Source organism: Danio rerio, chromosome 17, assembly GCF_052040795.2.
Source record: "Danio rerio strain M-AB ecotype USA chromosome 17, GRCz13ab, whole genome shotgun sequence".
Lineage (NCBI taxonomy): Eukaryota > Metazoa > Chordata > Actinopteri > Cypriniformes > Danionidae > Danio > Danio rerio.
In genome coordinates, this window is record NC_141037.1 from 31,530,535 (window position 1) to 31,556,431 (window position 25,897).

Here is a 25,897-nt window from a genome sequence, read left to right on the forward strand (position 1 = left end):
GATAATGCCTTAGACAGAAATAATTTTTTGCTGTGGTTACTAACTCATAATTGTGGTCAATCATCATCGGGTGGTATTTTGAACAAATACAGAACAACTTCAAAATAATTTCCCTTTAAACAATGATTGCACATTGTTACACTGTAAAACTCAAAAAGTTAGGGTAACTCAAACCATTTGAGGAAACCGATTGCAACAAACCAATTAAGTTCAAAAACTAATCCTAATGAATTCTGTGAACTGAAGCAATTTGAGCACATTAAAACCCAATAAATGAAGAGAACTCAAACCAACTAAGTACTGTAAAACCCAATAAGTTAAAGCAACTCAAACTGTTTGAGGAAACCGATTGCTACAAACCATGAGTAAAAAAAAAAATAATAATCTATATGAGTACTGTGAACATACTACATTTAAGATGAAGAAATTATGTATTTAAGTTATGTATTACTTTAAATTATGTATTACTTTCAACACTGAGTTCAAAACTCTTTTCAAATAAGTAGAATTACCTTTCAGTCAATTTTAAGTGAACTACACTCATTTCATTTGATAAAGTTGACTGTTGGCTTTACAGTATACTTTTGACCCCATCAGTAGGGGCAAAAGTAAAACACGGGTGGGTCAAAAGTAATACAACAATATTTGCTTTATTCACTGGCTCAATTTTGTTTGTTTCAAATATATTTGACTTTGACCTTGTTAAATTTAACTGCAAACATATTTTGTCCTTAATTTTTTTAAATATTAAACTGTATTTTCATTTAAAATTTTAGTTCCATCAAATGTTTCAAAAAGCAACCCAACACTGCAAAATGTAATTTTTTAAAATATATATTTTTAATTATTATTAGCAATATACATACATTTTTATAAGACATCAGAATCAAAACACTGAAAACTCTAATGTAAAAATAAAAAAAAAATAGATAGGGCTGTTAGCAGTTAGACAAATAACAATGCTACTGTACTTGTGTCCTCATAGGAACTCTTGCCATTTAAACCTGATTTACTTTTAAACTGAAAAACTCAGAGTTTGTAAACTTAAGGATGTGTTACTGCACTAAATAACCTGTAGATTGATCATTACTGTAATTCATGAAAAGAGAAACACAACTTGTAATAAGGAAAAAAAATGCTCTAATAATTTATTTTCTGCACTTAAATACTGAAATTCAGACCTAAACTTGGGACACTGCCCCGAAATCAGGTGATATTTGGCAGCTCCATCAAAGGTTGGATGCTGAATGTGATGTTATACCCTGGAAAACAAATGTTGTCAGGGCTCAGAGAAAATTGATTTCACCTCTTTAGAAGAATAAGAGATTATGGGGAAAAAAAACAATAAGCAGGTTTTGCAAAAAGTTATTTTGGACTCATTTTAGAGTAAAAAAAATTCTCAAGGGAAACTTTAGAAATGTTTATTAATGATTAGCAATAAAAACGCAAATCAAGTAAAAAAAAAATCAAAGGGCTGACAAAAAGGGGGTGGATAACAGAAGGAGAGAGAGTAAGGAGAGAAAAGCAAAAAACACAGAAAGAGCAAGGGGAATAAACGGATAATAAAGGGAGAGTGCGGAGGGAGAAGTGCATCTGACTGGAAGGAGGGTGGTGATGTATGCGGGCCTGTCAGCGGGGCGAAGATGCAGTGCGCTCTTCCTCAGGGAGGCGATCTCCCTCCCACCGCGAACCGACTCTACACACACCAGTAATGAAGTGCTCCACTGGCAGACAGCATAAACACACACGTGCACACAAATTCTTATCATGTTGGCCTCCCACAACCTCCTGCTAGGCCCAAATTACACACCAGCAACCAGATGCCATTCGTATTTAATCATGCTGTAACCTAATTGCACCCGAGACTGACTTCATATTCATTTATTATTGTTGTCATGTGCGACTCTGCTCTGAGTGAGCAGTTACAGTACATTGGTGTTTGTTACCATGGTAATGCATTGTGTCCTCCTGTTCTTTGGTAAAGTCCTCAGTTTAATGTTGTGTATTTTAACCAATTGCTGTGTTTCTATTCACACTAAATAGTATTTGAAAATAGAATCAGTATATCCTAAATTACAGCACGGTGGCTCAGTGGTAACCACTGTCGCCTCACAGCAAGAAGGTCACTGGTTCGAATCTCAGTTGGGCCAGTTGGCGTCTCTGTGTGGAGTTTGCATGATCTCCCCATGTTCATGTGGGTTTCTTCTGGCTACTCCAGTTTTGCCCCTAGTCCAAAGACATGCACTACAGGTAAATTTAATAAACTAAATTGCCCGTAGTGTGAATGTGAGAGTGTATGGGTGTTTCCCAGTACTGGGTTGCAGCTGGAAGAGCATCAGCTGCGTAAAACATATGCTGGAATAGTTGGTGGTTCATACCACTGTGGCGACCTTTGATAAATCAGAGACTAAGCCGAAGAAAAATAAATGAATCAAATAATGTCCCAATTCAATCATAGGATATTGAAATGAGTGTTCCAAATTGTCTAATATTTCAGGCAGATCTGCTCAATTCAGCTCAATTGACTAATGCCATAATACCTAATACTAATACCAAAGTCTACTCAAATGACTAATACTCACAATACATGCACACTGGACATGAATTTAATTAGTATAAACACAGGCAAAGAGTGTTAACAAACTACAAACATGGCTGATCTTTGAGACTGACAGTTAAGTGGAGAGGCATAAATAAAGATGTCAGAATGGTTCGTAAATAATAAACTGTAAATTCATTGATTTTGTTCCAGCACAAATAGATTAAAATTGGAACATTGTACAAGAACATTTTGAACAGGATTGAACTTAAAACAATTAAGTTGTAACAAAAAAAGCTCATGAATTGTGTTTATTTAGCTTATTTTAAACAAATGTTTTGAACAAGCAGCAAAAATTGTTTTATTTAAATAATTAAAAAATATATTTATTTCAAGTTTTACACATATTCATCAGCAAAAACAATGTGAACTTTTGTAAAGACATGTTTATAAAGACATGTCACTTAAGGTCACTTCTTTGCATTAAAGGTCTCTGTATGGTAAATGAAACTGTTGCTGAATCTTCAATATGAAAGGATATTAAAAATAAAAGAAATGTTATTGACATTTAAGTAGTATGTCTTCAGATAAATATAATCTTCAGTTAATTTCTTGGTTGGCAATCGTCTGCTGTGGTGCTCTAATTTTGTGTTCTTTTAGAACCTTTGCATTGTAATAACAAACTTAGTTAACAAAGAATAAATGCTGTTATAAATTTTCTAAGGCTTTGTACTCTTTATGCCAGCATACTGTCAGAGTCAGACTTAAATTTAATTACAGAGTTTTGATGAATTTAAAACCATTAGCTATCCAACAAAGTACAGCAACAAACAAACACATGCATGCACACAAACTCTTGTAAACTTGGACTCCCACAACCTCCTGTTAGGGCCAAATTACACACCAGCAACCAGACAGCATTCATATTTAATCATACTGTAACCTAACTGCACCAGAGACCAACTGTTTAGCAATTTGTTATTGTTTTTATGTGCCATTCTGCTCTCAGTGATTTAAAAAAGGGCTTTAAACTCACAACTTATTGAAATTGGTGCCAAGCACCGGGAGGCAACTCAAGGCGGAGATAAAGAGCGAGTGAGCCCTGTGAGAACGAGAGAGGAGGCCAATGTGTGTAATCCGTGAGGCGAGAGTGTGGAAAGGCAAATGATTCATGGAATAAGCATTAAAAAGTGAGAAAAAATGAGGGAGGAAGAGAAATCAATGTAAATGGGTCCCCTGGGACTATGGGTAATAAGGATTACTTCTGTGAATATACCAATCCATACAACAGGCCAATGAAAACTTGTCAGATGAAGTCTTTGGGATTGTGTGATTGTTTCTCACACTGTGGGCTGTGTGTATGCAGCCCGTGGCCTGAGGAGTATTGAAATGTACAGGCATGCAAGAGCGGAGGTTGGATTCATTGGGAAATTGCATTCTTATATGCAGTATGTGCATAGATATATGTCTTTTTGTTTGTTTGTTTGTTTGTTTGTTTGTTTGTTTGTTTGTTTGTTTGTTTGTTTGTTTGTTTGTTTGTTTGTTTGTTTGTTAAACAATGTTTGACAATGTTTGACCATCGATTAGCTTTGAGGGTCTCGAAACTACGATTCAAAAGAGATTTCTTAAATTAATTACAACTTTTTTTTCAGTAGACTATTACACACATATTTTGAGTCCTGATCTGAGACCCTCCTCTTCAGAAACTGTTTAAAGTTAAAACATTCTTTCTAGTACTCATCAGACTAACGGTTATAAATAAAAGAACAAGTTAGAATTTTTTATAAATTAATGTTTTTGTATTATTCATTTTAAATATGTATCGGGTCAATAGGAACCCCAGGTACGTAATAATGCAATTACATTTCTACTGTGCAACAATAAATAAAAATAATAATATTAATAATGTAGATCCAATAATGATAAAATATAAATTATATTTAAAATTTAATTTGAACTTTTAATGAAAAAAATATTTCCGGTCTGATACAAAATGATTTAGCTAAATTTTAAATAGCTTGAATGTTTTTGAGTAGTTATTGTTTGCAAACATATATAATTGTCATTGTCATTATAAGCTGATATAAGATGTCAGTAATAAAAATATGTTTTAATATTTTAAATTTTTCTACAATTTAAAAGTTTTATTTATATTTTCTTGAAGTTGTTGGAAATTATGTTTTTGAGAATAAGTTGAGAACATGAAATGAGCCAGAAAATGAATGTACTCGGGATGAGCGCTCTCGGGATGTAGATTGTTACAGTGATGGTAAAACCATGTGCTTAGACTGAACTTTCCAACTCCCAAAAGGTAATGAAATATACTTTGTGTTATTAAAACAACAGACAAGGCTAATGTTATAATGTTATTAGAACAACAGGAGAGTTTTATGGTATTGTAGCAGTTACAGATCTATTTGTGTTACATATGGTCTGGGTCCCAAAAAATGCATTTAAGAGCTACATTGATACAAAATGAGATACGAATTGTATATTATAAAATATCTGCATTTAGTATCACTTTATGTTGATGGTCTCGATTGCACATTTTGTGAACTACAAAAACCATTGCAATGAGCAAACTAATTCACATTAGAGTATCAGTAGACTGTCTGCTTAAAATCTGTTAACACTACCACACTAAAATAAACCAAACTGATTACACACAGGAGCTGTCACTGGGGCAATACCTTTTCAAAAGGTACGTATTTGTAACTGAAGGGTCCATAATGGTACCTCAGAGGTACTTTTTAGTTACATTTGGGCACTAATATGCACCTTTGAGGTACCACTGTGGACTATTTGGGTACAAATATGTATCTTTTGAAAAGGTACTGCCCCGGTGACAGCTCCTGTACCTTTATTTCTGAAAGTGTAAGAATCTTTGCAAGTACATTCCCACTCACACTAACCCTAATCCCCAGTTTACCTTAACTCTAAAGATAATTAGTTGGCATGTAACTTAAATTCATCAAAATTTGTTAAAGCAGGGGTGTCAAGCTCAATTCCTGGAGGGCCGAAGCCCTGCACAGTTTAGTTCCAACCCTGCTCCAACACACTTACCTGTAGGTTTCAAACAAGCCTGAAGGACTCAATTAGTTTGATCAGGTGTGTTTAATTAGGGTTGGAACTAAACTGTGCAGAGCTGCGGCCCTTTTGGAAGTGAGTTTGACACCTGTGTGTTAAAGGGACCATCAAAATGAGTTGATACCCAGATAAATAAATGTTTTTTTTTTCAAGTTTTAGCAATCAAATAATATATTAGGCTTTCTGCAAAAATTGCACGCAACATAAAACATTTCAACATTGATAACACTAAGAAATGATTCTTGAATTGATAATCCAAATGAAAGCATTGCACTCACTCACAGGTTTAGTTTGATAGGGATATCCAATCCGGATGGTGTTTCATATCTGTGATGTGGATGTAATAAGGACTTTTTATACAAAAAAAGACAAGTACTTTTTATGAGGGCCCACCCAAACTTTGTTTTGAAAGTTGCTAAGCACTTCATAATGTTTTAAACCGCCAGGTATGCTCACTTTATGCATGCTTTTTGCACTGAATGCACTGTGTTTTTCTGGAGCATATGGACACATGTCCACATTACTGTTGACGTCTGGTTCTGTTCTGGCTGGCCTCATATGTGTGTGTACGCGTGCGTGTGAGGACTTTAATCTGGCTGCTATCTCAGTGGCAGGTTGAAAATGGGTCTACAGCGTGCCACTGGAGCTCTGTAATCCATTCTCAACAGTGAAGCATGGAGGCAGAGAAGCCTGCGCCCATTGTCATGCTGAGTTACATGGACTCATGATCACATTATCTGGCACTGGACCCCACTGATTCATTCAGTTTACAGTATTCTCTGTTCACAGCCAACTTATTTCCTTTAGCCCGGCCCGCCGACAACCTCCTCTACGCCGTATTAATCTTATTTATGGACTTATCGTAGCGCAAATATCACAATACCACTCTGCGCTGGGCTCTCTCCCCTTGCACTGCTAGAAAATAAACATGAGGTTGATGGAAGCTGAGGCTATTCTTGAGAATAAAATTGGTTGTTTACTACCTGTGGGTTTAAGAAAGTAGTCTTTTGAGAAGTGGGAGTAACTGGGTGAGAAAGGTGTGTGTGCTGGCTAAAGCTGTGTGGGCCACACACCAGAAATGCACACAAATTAAGGCTTAATTCTAGCAAGTAGAGTTTTCCTGTTTGTTTCAAATTGATTTGAATTTTTGAATCGTAAAATACCTTCTAGGATCTCATGGGGATGTGCGAAGTTTGACATTTTCATGCATTTATTATTTTTTTTTCCCAGAAAGAGTAAGAAAGTTGGTCTTTGTTCTTTTTTTTTTTTTTTTAAGTTAAAGGACCAGTTTGTATGATTGACACCCAGTGGTTAAACAAGGTATAGCATTCCTGGATCAAAACAAACGCAAGTGCTGGTTGTCAGATTTAGGACCAAAAGGAGTGAGTCTAATGATCGAGCCTAAAAGCTGATTGAAACGTGTTCAAAATGAAAGCAAAGGCACACGATAGAAGAAATATTCTCCATAATAAAAGCAGTTTTTGTTCTAACCAACTCCTCGAATTGATATATTAGAAACGGCTTCTATTTCTTGTAACTGACCAACAGGATACACTGACAATGATCACCTCAGGTACACCTCATGTGCTTTATTCAGTGTTGAATGCTAACAGTGAGAGTTTGAATGCAATTTTACATGACATTTATTGCCATATACTGAAAGCAGCAGCAGATAGTTCACTCAGATCTTGAAAATAAAATAAACCGTTTAAAATTGAAATTTAGAGCTTTGAAATAATGCAAACCAACACATAGTGATTCAGCATGTATATTTAATAATGTTAAAGAGGTTTAATATGTATTAATTAGATTTTAAACTATACCCATGGTTTGCGCTACATTCATTCTTCCATGTCGGGGCACCACACCAAAAATCATCCCGCCACGGCTTCATTACAGCTTTTCATTAAAACATTCAGTCGTGAATTTTTTTTTTTTTTTTTAGCGGTTTAATTTCACACCAAAACATATTAAAATTATAACAGCGTAAACTTTTCTGTAATTGTAATAGTGCTGTGTGTTATTTCTTTAACCCTTTAAGGCGACATGCTGACTGACTGACAGACAGACAAGTGCGTGGTGCGTGAAGCTAGCAAACAGGCATAGCTTTCAGTTAAGATGAACGTTTCCATAATTATACTTTATAGATAAATGTCTGTGGTTCTGCATAAAATGAATTTATCTTGCTGGAGTTTATAGTCATTTCACCTTACTTCAGGACGCATTAATGCCTCTCTGTAGGTCTATTGGACATTCATAAATATTCCTAGCGAATCTTATAAATATTGGAGACATACATGTTACATAAACGCACTAAATCGCACTTCAGCAGCGTTTATTTCAGAACGCACAATAAAATCTGCACTTGATCAGCATTTATTTGAGGGCATGCAAGAAGTTTTGTGCACAAACAGAGGAGATTTGCATGCTCGTATTACATAAATGCGAACTCGACTTGTAATATTGCTCTTGCAACATTTGTCATTGAAATAACGCCATAGGTAGTTGGTAGGTCTGCCACCACAGCTGGAAAAAATCCTGGAGGAAACACTGCCTTACCATTTTGTGAGTGAGTGCATATTCTATGCTTCTAATTGGCTGTATTTATATTTCTATCATGTTTTATCTGATACAGAAGCCAAATTGCTTATGACTGCGTATCTCATCACGAAGCGTGTTGTTAGGACACGGGGCTACAATGTAACCTGCTCACCTAATGTTTACATTCGTAATATTTATATTATTTGCTAGCTGATAACCACCTCATGAGGAACTCTGAATCTGCGCATCATTTCAGAGTCTGCTACTGTCCATCAGAGGTCGCATTTCGGTCATGAGCGCATGCTTTGAGAGCCTTTCTGAATGAATGAATGAAATACGTGGTTTTCCATTAAGGTAACCTGAGGTGCTGAAATATAATTGGCTAAACTAGCATTGTCTGTCTGAATTGTTTTTCAGATAAACAAGAATGTTCACTTGGCATGTTTCTTAAATATCTACAAACATATTATGGTATTTTTATGCTTTAGAAGAGTCCAAAACTTACATGCAGCACCTTTAATAAAACATGTGTTAGGCACTATTTGCAAGTTTGGCTATCCAAAGCCACAGTGTTTGGATTACCTATTTAATTAATAAGGTACTTGCTTATTATTCTGATTTGTTTTTATATAATTCGTTAATATTAAATTGGAATTAAACGACCGTAAATACTCTGAAAACATTATTACAGTCTAATGAAACCAATATTTACGAAGAAAAACTGTATGTCCAATTTGCATTTATGTACACTGAGCAAGTATTTTGTGTTTGATTTTGAATTTGCTCAGTTTTTGTTTTTTGAATGAGATTATATATTAGTTCAACTTTACTATATTTATTTAATTTATTCTTTAATTTATTTTATTAGTACTAAATTACATGAAATGGTCTGAAAGCATTATTAAATTTGAACGAAACCCGTATTCGCTCTGGGATTATGGCCAATCACATCACTGTTACAATACAGGTCAGGCGCGTGACACCCAGCGTCTGATCGTTCTCACTCTGCGAACCCGAGAGCCTGGGTTTATGATGCGTATGATTATTGGAATGTCATTATCATGATACTGTATACAGAATTATGACACAGCCTCAGGGACCGATTACAGGAAAAGATTCATTCTGAAGGCTGGAATTTCCTCAACCTTCAGGGACAGCAGGAAAGAGAGAGGGAGAGAGCGAAGACGGAAAGAAAAAAGGCTGAAGACTGATTAGGTTTATTCCCTTATATGCCTTCATCAGCGAGATATTTCCTTCACTCACCGCCAATTGAATAAAGCATGCAGAATGAGACAGCGCAATGCACAAAACCAGCGCATATGTCTTCATTTCAGAGGCTTTATTTCCTGACGGTTTTTCAAAGCTGTAGACTATATTGATTCGGCTTCCCTTTCCCCTGGTAAAGATAGAATAGTGAATGAATGTGCATTAGGAGGGTGAGGGGAGGTGGAAGGATTAGGATGATTTCATTAGTCCTCCGTGGTGGATTGGGTCGTGAATCCTGGGCTTAGGCTGACAGAAACACTTCCCTTTTTTAATTTCTCAAGCGGATCACGGTGTGCCGCATGCTTCTGTATGACAGGATGAGCCGCTGAGTTGATCGGGGAGACGAGACCGGCACTGCGTTTTAAGCCACAGCTGTTTATAAAGCATAAATGCATACAGTTGGAAGTATAGTTTAAAGCGTAAAACAAAGGCTACAAATCATACTATTCTAAACGCAAGAGCATAAATAAATATAAAATGTTTGTCAACTTAGGACGTTTTAATTATTCAAACCATCATAGACTTTACACTCAAATTATTTTTGCTGCTGGTTCAAACTGCTTGTTTGAAATGAGCTGAATCAACACACATCTTGAGTTTTTTGGAGGACAAATTTTTAAAAACAATAAAGATAACTTCTTGATAACGATTTGTGTGGAACCCAGCATTTTTATAGTATATGTTTAGCATTCACAGGACCACAATTTTACAAAAAGACAAGGATAAAAAGCCATATGTGAGTTTGATGAATCTATGGATGACACTCTTGGTGATTTTAGAGCTCTGTGATGGCAGCGTAACATGGCGCTCTTCAGCAAAATGACATCTGTATTTACTGCCTTTCGGCTCTCCCCTGTAATCCACATGCCTCGCATTCATCATCAGCCAATCAATTGTCCAGACTCCAGTTAATATTTTTTCATGGATAAATCATTTATCAGCTTTTACGAGCATCTGGCTGATGATTTTTCTACATCAGATCAGCTCAGAAAGTAGCAAAAATAATAGCGAAATACTATATGCATACATAGCTAAATATATAACATCTTAGAGTTGAAAAGATATGTGTGCTGACTGAAGCTGTGTGAGCTACACAGTGTAAGTAAATAGAAATTAAGACTTATTAATGTGGTGATTGACATATTAAGATTTTTAAAAAATGTTTAAAACATTTGCACATTTATTTATTTTTTCCCATTAAACATAAGCAAGTTGCTTTTTGTAATTTATAATTTTATTATCAATTTTAATTTAAATTATTAAATATTTTCAGATTTTTGTATATTATATTATAATTTTATCAATTTTAAAAGATATTTCAATTGTTTTTATTTTCAATTTTAGTTTTAATTTAAATTTAAATTATTAAATAATTTTAGACTGCTTGAAAAATTGTATTATAATTTTATTATCAAATTTAGGTTTAAAGTAAATTTAAATTATTAAATAATTTAAGATTTTTAAATATATTTTTATGATAATCTTATTATAAATTTTAGTTGTAATTTAAATTTAAATTATAAAATTTATTTCGGATTGCGTAACATTTTTATTATAATTTTATTGTCAATTTTAGTTTTAATGTAAATTTTAATTATTAAATAATTACAGATTTGTTATATTTTATTATAATTTTATTAACAATTTTTGTTTTAATTTTCATTAAAATTATTAAATTATTTCAAGTTTTTAAATATATATTTTTATTATAATTCTATTATCAGTTTTAGTTTTAATTTAAATTATTAAATAATTTTAAAATCTTTTAATCTATATATTTTTTATTAATAGTGCAACAATGACTTAACCAATACGTCTTCAACATTAACAGACATTACCAGAAATGGTCTGAAATCACTATTAAAATGATACTAAATATAATTATAATTGCTAAATATAATATATACTAAATTGTATATAAATAAATGTATACGCTATTTACCAGCTATTAAAAAAACTAAGAAAAAATAATAAAACAATACATAAACTACACTTAAATGCTCAAATATATATCATAAAAAATGTGCAGATTTAAGAATAAATTAAATCAAGTGCAACTGAAATGACAGTGCAAGAGAGCTTGTTTAACAGAAATGCTTTATATCCACACAGTTTGAGTGTGGGAATGTGTGTGTGTTCTGGTGAAGGCAGGCAGATCTGTGCGTGCAGCGTCTGACTGTCAGCTGTATGATATGCTGTGAGTGGCCTCTGCTGGCTAACTGAGGGCAACATGAGTCACAGAGCATCAACCCTGCAATCACACACACACACACACGCACATGCACACACACGCACATGCACACACACACACGCTCAGCACTGCTGCACAACATCTAGGAAAGACTACTGTTGTATTCAACTTCACTGAAACAATAGACTGTGGTGGGGGGTTCAGGGGCCCACTATATAACATCTAACATTCACCTCCGAATGTTGCCCCAGGCCTTCAAATTCTATTACACTCACACCACCAATCCACATACATTCCTCTTAATATACTTAGCAAAAGGTAAAGTACCAATCTGACACAACTTATTAAACCCCCCGCTGCTAGATCTGAATGAGTGCTGCTGCTGTTTGAAGCGATCTGAAGTTCAGTTTCTGCAAGACTTACAGGAGTGGCTGTGATTCAGAAGATAGATGGATATATGCGATTCAAAGATAGATATATTGACGTGAACGAATGGTGGAATAAACTCAGAAAGGGGTCCTCGGGGGAGCTTTTTGGCAGAAATAATCAATATCAATGCGCGGTAGGGAGATTTATCAGAGGCTTGGGTTTTGACTCTTCCGCTTTTAGCGAGGCAGTACAAAAATGTACTGCTTTCAGTGTTTTAATGGGGACTGAGTTCATTCCGTAGAGGACTTTAAACAGTCGTAGTCATCTCAATGTCAAAGTGAGAAAATTGGTCCTCAGCAGCAAAAGGAAACGTAAACGGAATGTGTAGAAATTACAGTAACACTTTTTTGTCATTAATAGTCATAAATTTATATATTGACAGTCAGGTTCAATCAAATAAAAAGCTGAATTAAAAAAATATACATTTTTAGAAAGATGTTTTATTATTTAGGACTGAACATCAAAACTGTAAAAATGCAAGGTTGGGGGTACAATCAATTTGTGTTGGGGCAACATGAAGCCATGAAGTCATTTACATGTTTTTACAAATTTAAGTGGATTGAAAAAAAACTATTAAGTTGTTCCCCCTAAAAACTCAAATATTTTGCTTTCTCAGCTCGATTTAAATAAGTAGATTGAACAAACAGATACATCATTTTTTGAGTGTATAATAAACGTACATTTATACATCCAATATTTCTAATAAACATAAAGATTAATAAAACAACTATGAAACATACACATAACTAATTTGATTGTAATGTAACCATAATGTATTGTTAATACTGTAAATATTTGATGTATTTAAAATTGAAAGATAAAAAGCATCTCACTAAAACAAAGCAAAGAATCTCTTGGTTTTATTTATTCTCTTTATTGCAATTAAAATTAATTTAGCTACTACAACTAAAATTCTGTATTTTCCAAAATTCAAACTTACTAGGGACTAACACTTGATCTAAAAATGTTTGTTTTTAATTAATATATAGGGAAAAAAATGCAATAAATCTCACATTTTTTTTTAAATATTATTAATAGTCAGGAAATTAATGTTATGAAGTTAAAACAGAATCAGATAAAAAGCACAAAGACAACCAAGTGCTGAGGTGACAGTGTCGTGACCTTATATGAACGCAGTCACGTGATAGAAACAGACATCCACGTCAGTGTATGTCTATGGGGAGGGGATTTCCAGTTTCATTTAAAAAGCAAAGCTTTGATTCTGATGCTTATAAATGTGGGAAGGCTGAGTCGGAAACACACTGCTATGCTCTCTGTGAAGGTTACGAGAAAGGGAGACATCAGTAACACCTTTCATCCATTAACAAAACATAGCCAGACTGGTGCTAAACGCCACTGAATATCTCTCAAACACTCTTATGATAAATTGCAGGACTGACACATCGAATATGATAATTATAAAATAATTATTCTCCACTAATAGAATTCTATGTACAATAGTGTATTTTTCATAGCTTTAATTTTATATTAATCCAGCGATTTTTTTTCACAAGTATTTGAATTTTTCACAGTATTTCTTATAATTTTTTTTCTTATTATTTGTTTATCTTATTTGTTTTATTTTTGCTAGAATATTATTAGCCCACTTAAGCAATTTTTTTAGATTGTCTACAGAATAAACCACTGTTACAATGACTTGCCTAATTATCCTAACCTGCCTAGTTAAGATAATTAATTAAACCTTTAAATTGCACTTGAAGCTGACGACTAGTATCTTGAAAAATATTATGTATTGTGATCATGGCAAAGATAAAGAAAACAGCTATTAGAAATTAGCTATTAAATCTATTATGTTTAGAAATGTGTTGAAAAAAAGCATCTCCCTGTTAAACAGAAACTGGAGAGGAAATATAATAAATATAAAAGAATTAATGTGTGTGTATGTGTATGTATGTATGTATATATATATATATATATATATATATATATATATATATATATATATATATATATATATATATATATACATACAGCAATATTACCTATGATGCTAATTTATAGAGTTGTTATTTATATTTATTAAAACAATTTGTATGATACAATTATAACTAATAATAACAACTATATAAATGTGCAACACAGCTAATATTGCAAATTATATAAATACATAACTACACATTTTAAATTAAGATTCTTTTTTTTCTCTCATTTACTTTTTAATGTAGTTCCCAAATTTACAGATGTATTGTATATAGGGTTTTCCACAATGGGTAGAAAACAACCAAACATCGGACTTTAGAAATTGCAGTAATAACGTAAATTATAAAATACAAAATAAATATGGAAGTTACATTAATGATTTAAGGATATTATCAAAATATTACACACATAATTAATTTGTATAGCGTCAAAAAGAAAACAGATCAAATTGATTTGTTGTTTTTAATTTCAATTGTGTACTTTTTTAACCCATGTTGTGGCACCCAGTTTACCCTTTTCTTATTACCTATACATACATATGAAACAGTGAGGATTATACATTGAGGATCTTAAATGTTAGTTTCTATTTATTTGTTAAATTTGTTTAAATAGGTATTGTTCTTTTCACTATCTTTCTTTTATGTTTTCTCCCATTAATATATAATATAATATATATATATATATATATATATATATATATATATATATATATATATATATATATATATATATATATATATATATATAAAATATAAAACTTCGCATCTTTCTGACTATACATTCTATAATATTTCTACTCATTTTCTCCATGTCTCATTAAACTCCACTGTCTGTAAATGACGATTCATTGTTAGCCTCTCCATCTTATAGATTTTATAAATTATGTCAAATCAGTCACTAATTTGAGGTATTTTGAGCTGTAACCATATTTTGGTTATGGCTTTTTTACAGGCTATCAGCAACATTTTCAGCAGTTTTGTCAGATTTTTCTTCTAACATAGGATTTTTAGGCCATAAGTATTGAGTTGAGAAAGAAAGAAATGCTGTGAATATGGAATATATTTTCTAAACATTTATGAAATTCTTGTCAAAATGCCTGAGTTTTTAAACATTTCCAGAATATATGTGAATAATTCACTTCATTTGAGCCACACAGTCTCCAGCAGACTGCATTTTTGTTTAAGGACCTCTTCTGCTCAGGAAAAAAAAAACAAAAGATATTTATCCAACCAATTAAGTTAATTCTAATATAAATGCAGTTTTACTTTTAAATAAATGAAGTAAGAAAAGCAGGCTATCAAAACAACCATATAAGAGCTTCATTAAAATAAAATAAATACATCATTTACAAATAAATGTTTTGCTCAGATTCTTTTTAGTGATGACTGCAGTGACTAGCAATGAGCGATTATTTACGTTCAGTGTGTTGAGGCTTCAGTAATGGCAGGAAATGCTGTGATAACACATAAACATGTCAGAGACGTGAGTCAGTATGAAGCTAGTTTCTATTCAACATACACAGAACATGCAGTCCTTGAAACGGTTAGTGTCCAGTCACGCATCAATCACTCGTCTCTCAGACCATCGGCAGAGCTCTTAGACACATCAGCCATGTAAACGACGGCAAATTACCAGTCAGCCTTTCCGTCATAAATCTAAGGCTCAAGCTTAATTAGCACCGTGTGTTAACACATGCTATACTAGGTTTTTTACTGTTTCCTATTTTAATATATGTATGTAATTTAAAGCAACATTAAAATTATTTTAAAATGATTCAAAATGCACTTGCTAAATTAACATTGCATTCAAGTGAAAATACATCATTTTACAGACTCAACCTACACAGCAAAATATGGGGACCCAAAACAACTCTTTGGGTGTTAATTTCAACACTTTGAAAGTGTCTCATGGGGTCCACTCAAAACAGACTTAAATCAACACTTTCAAAAGGGTTGGCACATTGACACCGAAGTAAGGGTTAATTTTAACTCAGGGCAGAGTTAAAAAATGTAACTATATTTAACACCACCTGGTGTAATATATTGTTATTTTATTCAACTCTCTTGAGTGTAAATATGGTAAAAAGGTCAAATAGACTGTAAATTACAAAAGAAAAAACATTTTATTTGAAAACATTCACAACTTCAACAATTCATTCAATTTTTAAAATGCAACAATGTCAAATATGCTTTAAATGTTTTATTAGTACAGACAGTATCAACAAAATATGATGTCCAAACTTGATGTTTCATCAGAGCAATTTGAAAGTTCAAAATATCGTCACTCATAGTTTTCTTCTGAACGCATAGTTTTTTTTCTGAAATTACATTTTAAACAACTTGGCGTGCAAATCTTTCACTTCTGGTGTTTCCTTGGTCCTCCATATCAAACACAGCAGTTTAAATGAAGGTATAAATGCTGTAAACTTGTGTGAAAACAAACTGGAGCTAGGAAATCTCATCAAGCATGTCCTGTGAAAGATGTGCTTCCCAGCCACAGGATGACCTTTTTATCCATGACGATGTACAGTAGTAGCTGCTGATCGCTCGTCTGGTGGTTCCTGATGCACGGATATACTGTAGGGTGATGCTCATCTAAGAACTCTTCAAGACTCCAGCATGACTAAGAAAAATGTTTGAAAACAAATTGCAATCAAATTCTATGATATATTTAAAAGAACATTTAAAGTAAATAAAACATTCAAGAAATCTAAACTTACCTTTTGAAAATCTACATGATGATCCACAACTTGACTCTCCCAGCTGGTTGAGGTGACAGGATATGAAAAAGTAGAAAAACACATACATCACTGTTGGATCTCCAAAAACAATTAGGTTAACCACTATGACTAGAACTGGAAAAACAGGCAGCTGTCTGTCCAGAATCCAGAATTTAACACAACACTTGGAGCAAAATTTAGAGGAGCTTAAAATCTTTTATATCATTTAGTGATGCTGACTTCCCCAAAATATTGGCCACAGTGTAAAAATTATTCATAAACTTACAGTTTTCTGTAAGCGTGTGCGTGTGTGTGTGTGTGTTTGTGTGTGTGTGTGTGTGTGTGTGTTTCTTTACCAGATTCAACTTGTTGGGCCCTTTCAGGTCCAGTATTGACGCCACCTTTCCTGGAGTCTAGCAGATGTTTCAGGTCCAAATATAATCTAAAATATTAGGATAAGCAGAAGAGGAAAAGTGCAAAGCAAAGAGCAAAACATTATTTAAGTAACAGTTCACCCACAATACAAAACTTATCACCTTCGTGTCATTCGTTATTCTCTAATGCTCTAATACCCTCTCAGCTTATTGTGAAACAAATACAGAACTTTATCAAACATACCTTCATTATTATCACCACATATGACCAAGAAGGTGTGCTTGGTCATTTCACCAACTCTGGAAATACACCATCCGTCTCTAATCAGCCACCGTCACAGGGTCTTGTGTTATTGTACAGAGAACTGTGGCTGTTAAAAAACAACACACTAGTATCTAACACATAAGCATAACCTTCAGATAAAAAAAGAGAGATGAACATCACAAAGTATGCCTCACACATTTTCACATATCTTTTGATTCAGATGTTGATTATTGATAATAAATCTACAAATCAAACCTGTATCATCATTAGGCTGCTCAAATATGAATCAGTTGATTAATTTTACAGACAGGTGGCTGTTTACAACGCACTAATAAAACGGAAATGTTGTGTACAGTACATGCTAAGTTTAGCCTATAGTTTTAAGCACAATATCATGCGGGAGAAAAAGCTTGACTAAGATGTTCCTGACAACAGAAATAGCCTTACTTACTAACGTCAGACATCCCGAGTTGGGAAAAGTCATTTTCGGGGAATACAGAGTTGATTTGCGGGAGGTAGCGGGAGAGATGAGTACCTAAAGAGCAATGGGATGAGTTGTGCGCGACGTAACAGTTACCTAAAGAGCGGTGGGGGTGACTTGCGCGCGACGTACCTGAAGAGCTGGGAGGGATGCGGTGGAGAGGGGCGTGCAAAGTGTTTAATGACCGGGCGGGAGACGCGCGATTTCCGGGAGATTATCATTCATTTGCGGGCATCTACTTGGGCATCTGGGAGTCTTTGTGCATTTGCGGGATAACGTTAACGTTAGTCCCGCAACTTCCGGGAGACTTCTGTAACGTTAAATGTGATAAAGTGCAAACGCGGTCATTTAAAGACATTAATGTTAACATTCCGACTTTAATGGTTGTCAACACTTAACATAATTCAAGCGTACGTTATCACACGAGTCTAAGTTATGGACTAACTTAACGGTATATGGACGGCCACGAATGAACCAGTTTAAAAGGGCCGCGGTGTTTAAAATAACCAAATTAACGTACACGAATAACAAACAATCATTTGTTTTAGTCAGGAAGCGTTTTACAAGTAAGCATATGTTCATTTACTCACCAGATATGTTTTAAAAACTCTCCAGAGCTTATGGAAGCCGTCCTGTGTTGCCGTTAGCATCCGGGCAGAGTAGGCTAACGTTAGGCGGCTCCGGGGATTCCCTCGCTAGTTTGCTTGGAATTAAAGGAGAAGTGTCGATTTTATTTTACAGATGGGTAACAACGCACAAAATGGCATTAAGCGTGACAGAAATGTGTTGAACATGTACATTTGATGTTTTTATGCACTATGCGTGAGCATATATAAAAACATTCTTGAAAAGAAGTCAATAGTAATGCAGTTTACCTCAAGCTAGATACACAAACGACCATGAATGAACCGCAGAAGTTTAAAATTGTCACTCCATTCTAAAGTTATTAACTTAACAACATGTTTACAACTGTATTTCCTTAAAGAAAGTCAGTAAAATACAAACATTTAGGTAGTTTGACTCACCAGTTGCTGTTCTAAACCTCAGATGGAAAATGGCATCTGGAAAATTCTTCAGTGACTGGGGCTGCATGAATTCCCGGATGTTGGAAATAACACCTCCAAGTGTTGAAAAGATAACTCCTTGATTTCGTACTGAATAAAATCAATTCTAACTTTTATTATATTCATTTATCAAAATCTAACTCTTTAACGTCAACACTTTACTCTCAAATGCTTCAACACCGAGAATTTAACTCTGATGAATTTGCTGTGTAGCTAGCTTAAAGTCATAACTAAAGTTTAAATAGAATTTTATTAGGAAACCACTGCATAAATGTAGCGTTCCTCCAAAATAATCTTTACCTACTTTTTAATTATTTCTCCTTTTCTATCACTTTCTCTATATGTACTGTATATGCATGTTTCTCAGTCTTAGTCAATATATCATGATATGTTTTACATCACTTTTTGTTTCGAGCACAGAGGTGTTTATCTGTACTTTAAAAACCAATACATCACAACATTTTTAATTTGGCCAAAAATATTTCAACCAATGTTTTTTCTAATTATAGAGGGTACAAATTAATATTTAAGTCAGTTTTATAACACTCTATTCAAGGTTGACAGTGCAGCCCCTTCAATTGTTTACCATGTAACTCATTACTTTATGACTATTCTTTAAACCACTATAGGTTTTACAGATCTATCAACAGGAAGCTGTAATAAAGATCAACTTATTTTCATAGTGTAAGGGTGACTTGTTATTTTAGGTACTGTATTTAAATAAGTACAAAACAGATTAAGTAAGTATTTCACTTTAAATAAATATATCTGTTTTATGAGTTATTTAAATCAATAAAGTACACACTTTTACTCATCACCCCTGTAAATTTCATTTGATGCGGACAAAGGTTTTGGCTATTTTATGTAGGTTGTTACAATGGAAAAAACAATGATAATTACTGTATATTAAAAAAAAAAGAAAAATAATGCAGCAGAAATAATGTAAAAAGTAACTCACTAAAATGTCCTTACTTCAATTAATAAACTGTGATAAAAAAAAAAACTCTGCATTTTTTATTTACAGTGAAAACCATTCAATATTTTAGGCTAATATCTACCTTTACTTTATATTTAAGTCTGAATGTATGCCATGTTCATGTAATAAACAATTATATAAGACTAATTTAGCTTATAGAAAAAAAATATTTAAATTACAGAAATTACTAAAATAAGAGATCTCATTTTTGGAATCTAGGTTACTGAATTAAGCAACTTAATTGTTATATTTATGTCAAATCCACATAAATTTAAAAAAAAAATACAATACAGTTAACAACGTGAAGAGCTTGCAGAACCAAGCTTTTTTTTTTACAGTGTAAAAAACTACCACTGTATAAATGGCACATATTGTTGTATTGTGTAAAATTGTGAAATACTGACTACAATAGTACAGCCATGCTCATTGATTTTGTTTGCTATTCAAACTCTGTTGAAAAATGTGTAAATGACACTGAACTACATCTACCCATTTATAAAGAATAAAACAGAAAATACTGTAATATTTGAACAATAATAAAGATTAAGTAACTTTGAGAAGAAAAAGAAAAGAAAATTGTAAAGTTGAAACACTGATTCAGAAAGTGTGTGCACATGTGCTTAGGTTGGTGTGTGAGTGAGAGGGCGAGAAAGTGAGTGTGCGAGAGAAAGAGAGAGAGAGAGAAAGAGCGAGAGAGAGAGAGCAACAATACTGAGAACATAACATTCAAGGGGGATTTTGGGGCCGGACAGTGATGAAAAGTCCATATGTTACAGTGCCACCATAAATTATGTGGAAACGTATGGTAAGGCCACCAAAGGGGCCTCCAAAAATAGGCCACAGAACAGCCTTTGACTGGGTGGAAACAAATTGCCTAAATTTCACTTCGTGATATCAGCAGCTCCTGACACCCCTGTTTATACAGCAATCAGAGTCCAGAGAGAGAGAGAGAGAGAGAGAGAGAGAGAGAGAGAGAGAGAGAAGGGCCATGGTTCGGTCCTGCTTCATCACCCTTTTGCCCATCTGCATCAGTCCAGCACCTCTCAGGGAGCCAAAGATTTATCACCGCACACAATACAAAGAGGAGAGGGGCTCCGCGGGGTCTGGGGCCCGGACTCACAGGTCACTGATGAGCCTTGTACAGGAGCGGTACGGCAAGCTGCTCTGGCTCACAGTGACTTTATTACTCACAGGAAGTATTGACTCCAGGCATTTGTGATCGGTTAGTGGAAAGTGTATCAACGCTTAATTAAAAATATGTTTGCATAAACTGCTGGCTGGTCAAAAACAATTATTTAAGTGATAAAAATGAACTAAATAAATGATATTTCTTATTTTATGTTTTAATTCTTAATAAAGCATTACAATAAGGTTTCACTTGTTAATATTAGTTAACATGAACTGTATAAAAACACTTCCAAAGCATGCATTAATTGTCAGCTGATGTCAAAGGCACAATTTGCTTATACTAAAATCAAATGTAGCAACTTTAATTTAAATAAGTAAACTTTTAAAAGCAAATTAACAAATGAGGTTGTCAGTGCCATCACTGTAAAACCCAATAAGTTAAGGTAACTCAAACTGTTTGAGGAAACCGATTGCAACAAACCCTTTCAGTTCAAAAACTAATTCTTATGAGTACTGTGAACTTACTCCATTTAAGTTGAAGTAATGAGGTAATTACTTAACTCATTACCTTCAACACTGACTTCAGAACTCCTGTCAAATGAGTAGAATTACTACACTCATTTTATTTGATGAAGTTGACTGCTGGGTTTTACAGTGCATGAAATACAAGTTTCATACAAAGTAACAAATGCATCGCTCAATGTGAATTTTGGTCAATGCATTAAGAAACATTAACTTATAATAATAATAATTATAATAATAATAATAATAATAATAATTATTATTATTATTATTATTATATTAATAATAATAATAATATTAATAATAATACATTTTATTTAAAGCGCCTTTTAAGAAACCCAAGGTTACTGTACAACATATATATATATATATATATATATATACACACACACACACACACACACACACACACACAAATACACAATTCAGTACTAAAAAAATAAACCGACAGTATAAAAATAGAGAAGATGATAAAATACACAAAATGATACAAAACGTAGTATGCAGTTATAAAGAGTAAGTTATTTTGAATAGATACGTTTTAAATCTTTTAAAACAGAATAAAACATAATTTAAACAGAATAAAAACTAATGGAAAATAAATGTAAACTGTTGCCACCGTATTTTACATATTTAACTCATACATTAACATATATTTAATTAAAGTATTTAAAATAAATGCAAAAATTGTTGCTTATTAAAATATGTTTGGATAAAAAGTATATACTGAAATGTTAATATACTAATTTATGTTAAAAAAGAATTCAGCATCCGCAGCCCTTTAATAAATTACATAAGAAACATCTTAAAAGTTGAGTTACTATGTTGAAATATTACATTGCATTAAAAAAGAATTTTGCAGGAATTACATGCAACTTTGAGGTGCATAATATCATGAAACACACACACGGCCAGAGACAAAGAGCTACCAACCCCAAACATTTAAACTTTAAACATATTGTATTTTTCTAGTTTATAAAAACATTATAATGAGATCTAAATATCAAGACACGCTGTTTCAAAGGCATGTGTGCTCAGATCAGACTGGCTTGTTTCCTGCATTCTTGTCATCAGTTCCAGTCCTTCCCTTATTCATTAATCAAATATCCAAAAACACATAATCCTAAAATAAGCGATTAAAGAAAAGGAAAGCTCAATCCACTTAGGAGGACAAACCTCTCCTATGTTGCTCTCGAATGACATCACTGCACCAATATGCTAAAAATAACCAGCAAACACAACCTGCTTTTGCAGAGACTGTATGTCCGAAACCTACCTGAGGTGACAGACAGCTTCAGTCAGGCCAGTCTGAGAAGGGGGTAGAAAGAAAGCAAAAAAAAAAAAATCCCATTTGCAGCATGCCAGATGGGACTGGCTGGATGCTCCACTGCAAACAACACATCTTTCTTTTGGGCCTGCATGTCCGGCTCACCTTAGCGTGGGGCCTGGCAGGTAATGATGGATCTTGAAAGCCTGGCGTAAGTGGGTGACACTGGCTGCCTTGTTATAGCTGCCAGTCTTCTCCCTGCTCCTGTCATTATTACACGCTGAAGATTTATTTGAGTTTGGAGTTGTGCGCTGGGTGCCAGCCATTTGCAATTCATCACGGGCCCTGCAGAAGCAGCCGGACGCGGCCAGTAGTCGAGGCTGTAATTGCCAGCGTCACCTGCCGGCGGAAATGATGAGGGGTCGGGGGAAGGGTCAAGCCCCTGTCCCGACCGGCCCTGCTCACCGGGGGGAAACGGCTCTCGCCTCATGCATCCACGCACTTCTGAACACACACGCACACATACACGGACAAATGTGCACAACCAAGGTCTCAAAATATTTTTCAAAAAAGAGACACAAGCATTGCCACCTACATACAGTGGAAGTCAGAATTATTAGCCCCCCTGATAATTAGCCCCCCTGTTTATTTTTTTCACCAATTTCTGTTTGACGGCGAGATTTTTTCAACACATTTCTAAACATAATAGTTTTAATAACTCATCTCTAAAAACTAATTTATTATATCTTTGCCATGATGACAGTAAACAATATTTGACTAGATATTTTTCAAGACACTTCTATACAGCTTAAGGTGACATTTAAAGGCTTAACTAGGTTAATTAGGCAGGTTAGGGTAATTAGGCAAGTTATTGTATAACGATGGTTTGTTCTGTAGACTATCGAAAATAAAAATAGCTTAAAGGGGCTAATAATTTTGACCTTAAAATGGCTTTTTAAAAAAACTAAAAACTGCTTTTATTTTAGCCAAAATAAAGCAAATAAGACTTTCTCCAGAAGAAAAAAATATTATCAGACATACTGTGAACATTTCCTTGCTCTGTTAAACATCATTTGGGGAATATTTAAAAAAAAAACTAAACTCAAGGATGGGCTAATAATTCCAACTTCAACTGTACATTATCTACCATAAAGAGTGTCATATGTTCAGAAAAAAAAAGAGTTTAAGGGAACACTATGATTTAATCATTATTTTATAGTTGTCGTTTTTGAAGTTAAACAATGTTTTAATAAATATACTATTAGACTGTATTGAAAAAGATTTTTTTAACCCTCAGTTTAACCTGTTTAATGTTATCAATTTAAGAGAAAAAAGTAAAAATTTTAAAATAAAACATGGAAGAACCATGTCAACATGAATTCATTTTTCATTTGTGTGCTTCATGCCAAATTGTTATTTTCATTTAGTCTTCATTTGACTAAAAGTAAAAAATATGAAAACAAAAGAATGTAACACATTTATTTAGCACATATAGATTAAAGTGGCTGTAAAGGCATTTATATCTTAGGATTTCATTATATAGTTTATGAAGTTTATCTACAGGTGTAAACTAATATGCAATATTTATAGTCATTTTGATTTTGATTGGTCTTTTTCTATACAATTGTGACACCTAATAATTCAATTAAATTTTCAATTCAGCTTTATTTGTATAGCGCTTTTACAATGTAGATTGTGTCAAAGCAGCTTCACATAAATGGTCATAGTAACTGGATCAGGGTAGTTCAGTTTTTAGTGTTTAAGTTCAGTTCAGTTTAGCTCAGTTCAGTGTGGTTTGAAGTCATTATTGAGAGTTCAAACACAGAAGCAAAATTCATCGATGAGTAGCTATTCAGATCCTGAACCATGCAAGCAAGTGGCGACAGCGGAGAGGGAAAAAAAAAACTTCACCAATAGGAGAATGAAGAAAAAAAACCTTGAGAGAACGAGACTCAGTTCGGCACGACGATTTTAATTTCTCCGCTGGCCAAAAGTCTTGTGCTGATAATCTTCAATGACTTATTTTCTTTGTTCAACAAATCTTAAGGTGGTAGCTAAAAGTTGATAAATATTCAAAAAAGTTTATAAATAATAATTAGAATAATAATAATAATTATTATATATATATATATATATATATATATATATATATATATATATATATATATATATATATATATATATATATATATATATATATATATATAACTAATAACTAATAAATAAATAAATTCACTTAAAATATTGGCACAATCATTGGCATCAATCATTTAAACATCAAAGTTAATGTTAATATGCATATTTTCAGCTTGTTTTCATTTAGAGTTGAATTTATTTAGCTTAACTTTTAATAATTTAAAGTAAACATTTAATAATTTATATATATATATATATATATATATATATATAGATATAGATATATAGATAGATAGATAGATAGATAGATAGATAGATAGATAGATAGATAGATAGATAGATAGATAGATAGATAGATAGATAGATAGATAGATAGATAGATAGATAGATAGATAGATAGATAGATAGATACATTTTAATAACTTAAATAATTTTAATAACTTTTAATAACTTAAATAGCTTTCTTTTTTTTTCTAGCTTCAATCTAAATTATTACCCCAGTCAGTATTGCTTTTATTACTATTACCATTAATAATAATAATAATAATAATAATAATAATAATAATAATAATAATAATAATATTATTAACATCAGAGTGATTTCTGAAAGATCATGTGACTGCAGTATTGAAGCTGAAAATTCATCTTTAAAATCACTGGAATAAATATTAGATTAAATGATAAACAACTTTTGAACAGGCATTTTATAGTGCAGTAACATTTCACAATTTTACTATTTGTACTGTATTTTTGATTAAATAAATGTAGCCTTGGTGAGCAGGATAAGCTTATTTTAAAACATTTGAAAATTGTACTGACCCTAAACATTTGACTGGTACAATATATTTTTATATAATTAATTTAATTGTATATATGATAACGTTTTATTTAGAAATGTCATCCGCCCTCACTTCGCAACCTATAATTAGCACACTGTTTTATTTCCTTCATGTCCTATTTTCTGAGAAATA

The 25,897-nt window shown here is 33.1% G+C and overlaps 2 long non-coding RNA genes across 4 annotated transcripts in view; both read right to left on the reverse strand.

Annotated features, from left to right (window-relative positions):
• LOC147839960 (uncharacterized) overlaps positions 1 to 25,897 on the reverse strand; it is a 136,841-nt gene that overhangs the window by 84,828 nt on the left and 26,116 nt on the right. The gene's annotated exons all lie outside the window — the stretch shown is intronic.
• On the reverse strand, positions 16,179 to 18,918 carry LOC147839961 (uncharacterized). 2 transcript variants are annotated; one of them, XR_015514000.1, is made up of 6 exons: positions 18,859 to 18,918; positions 18,424 to 18,536; positions 17,332 to 17,458; positions 17,070 to 17,155; positions 16,714 to 16,756; positions 16,179 to 16,616 (listed from the first exon to the last, which is right to left on the reverse strand). It is a non-coding gene; the product is annotated as an uncharacterized LOC147839961 (long non-coding RNA). The 2 variants fall into 2 exon arrangements; XR_015514001.1 differs by having other exon boundaries at positions 17,332 to 17,501.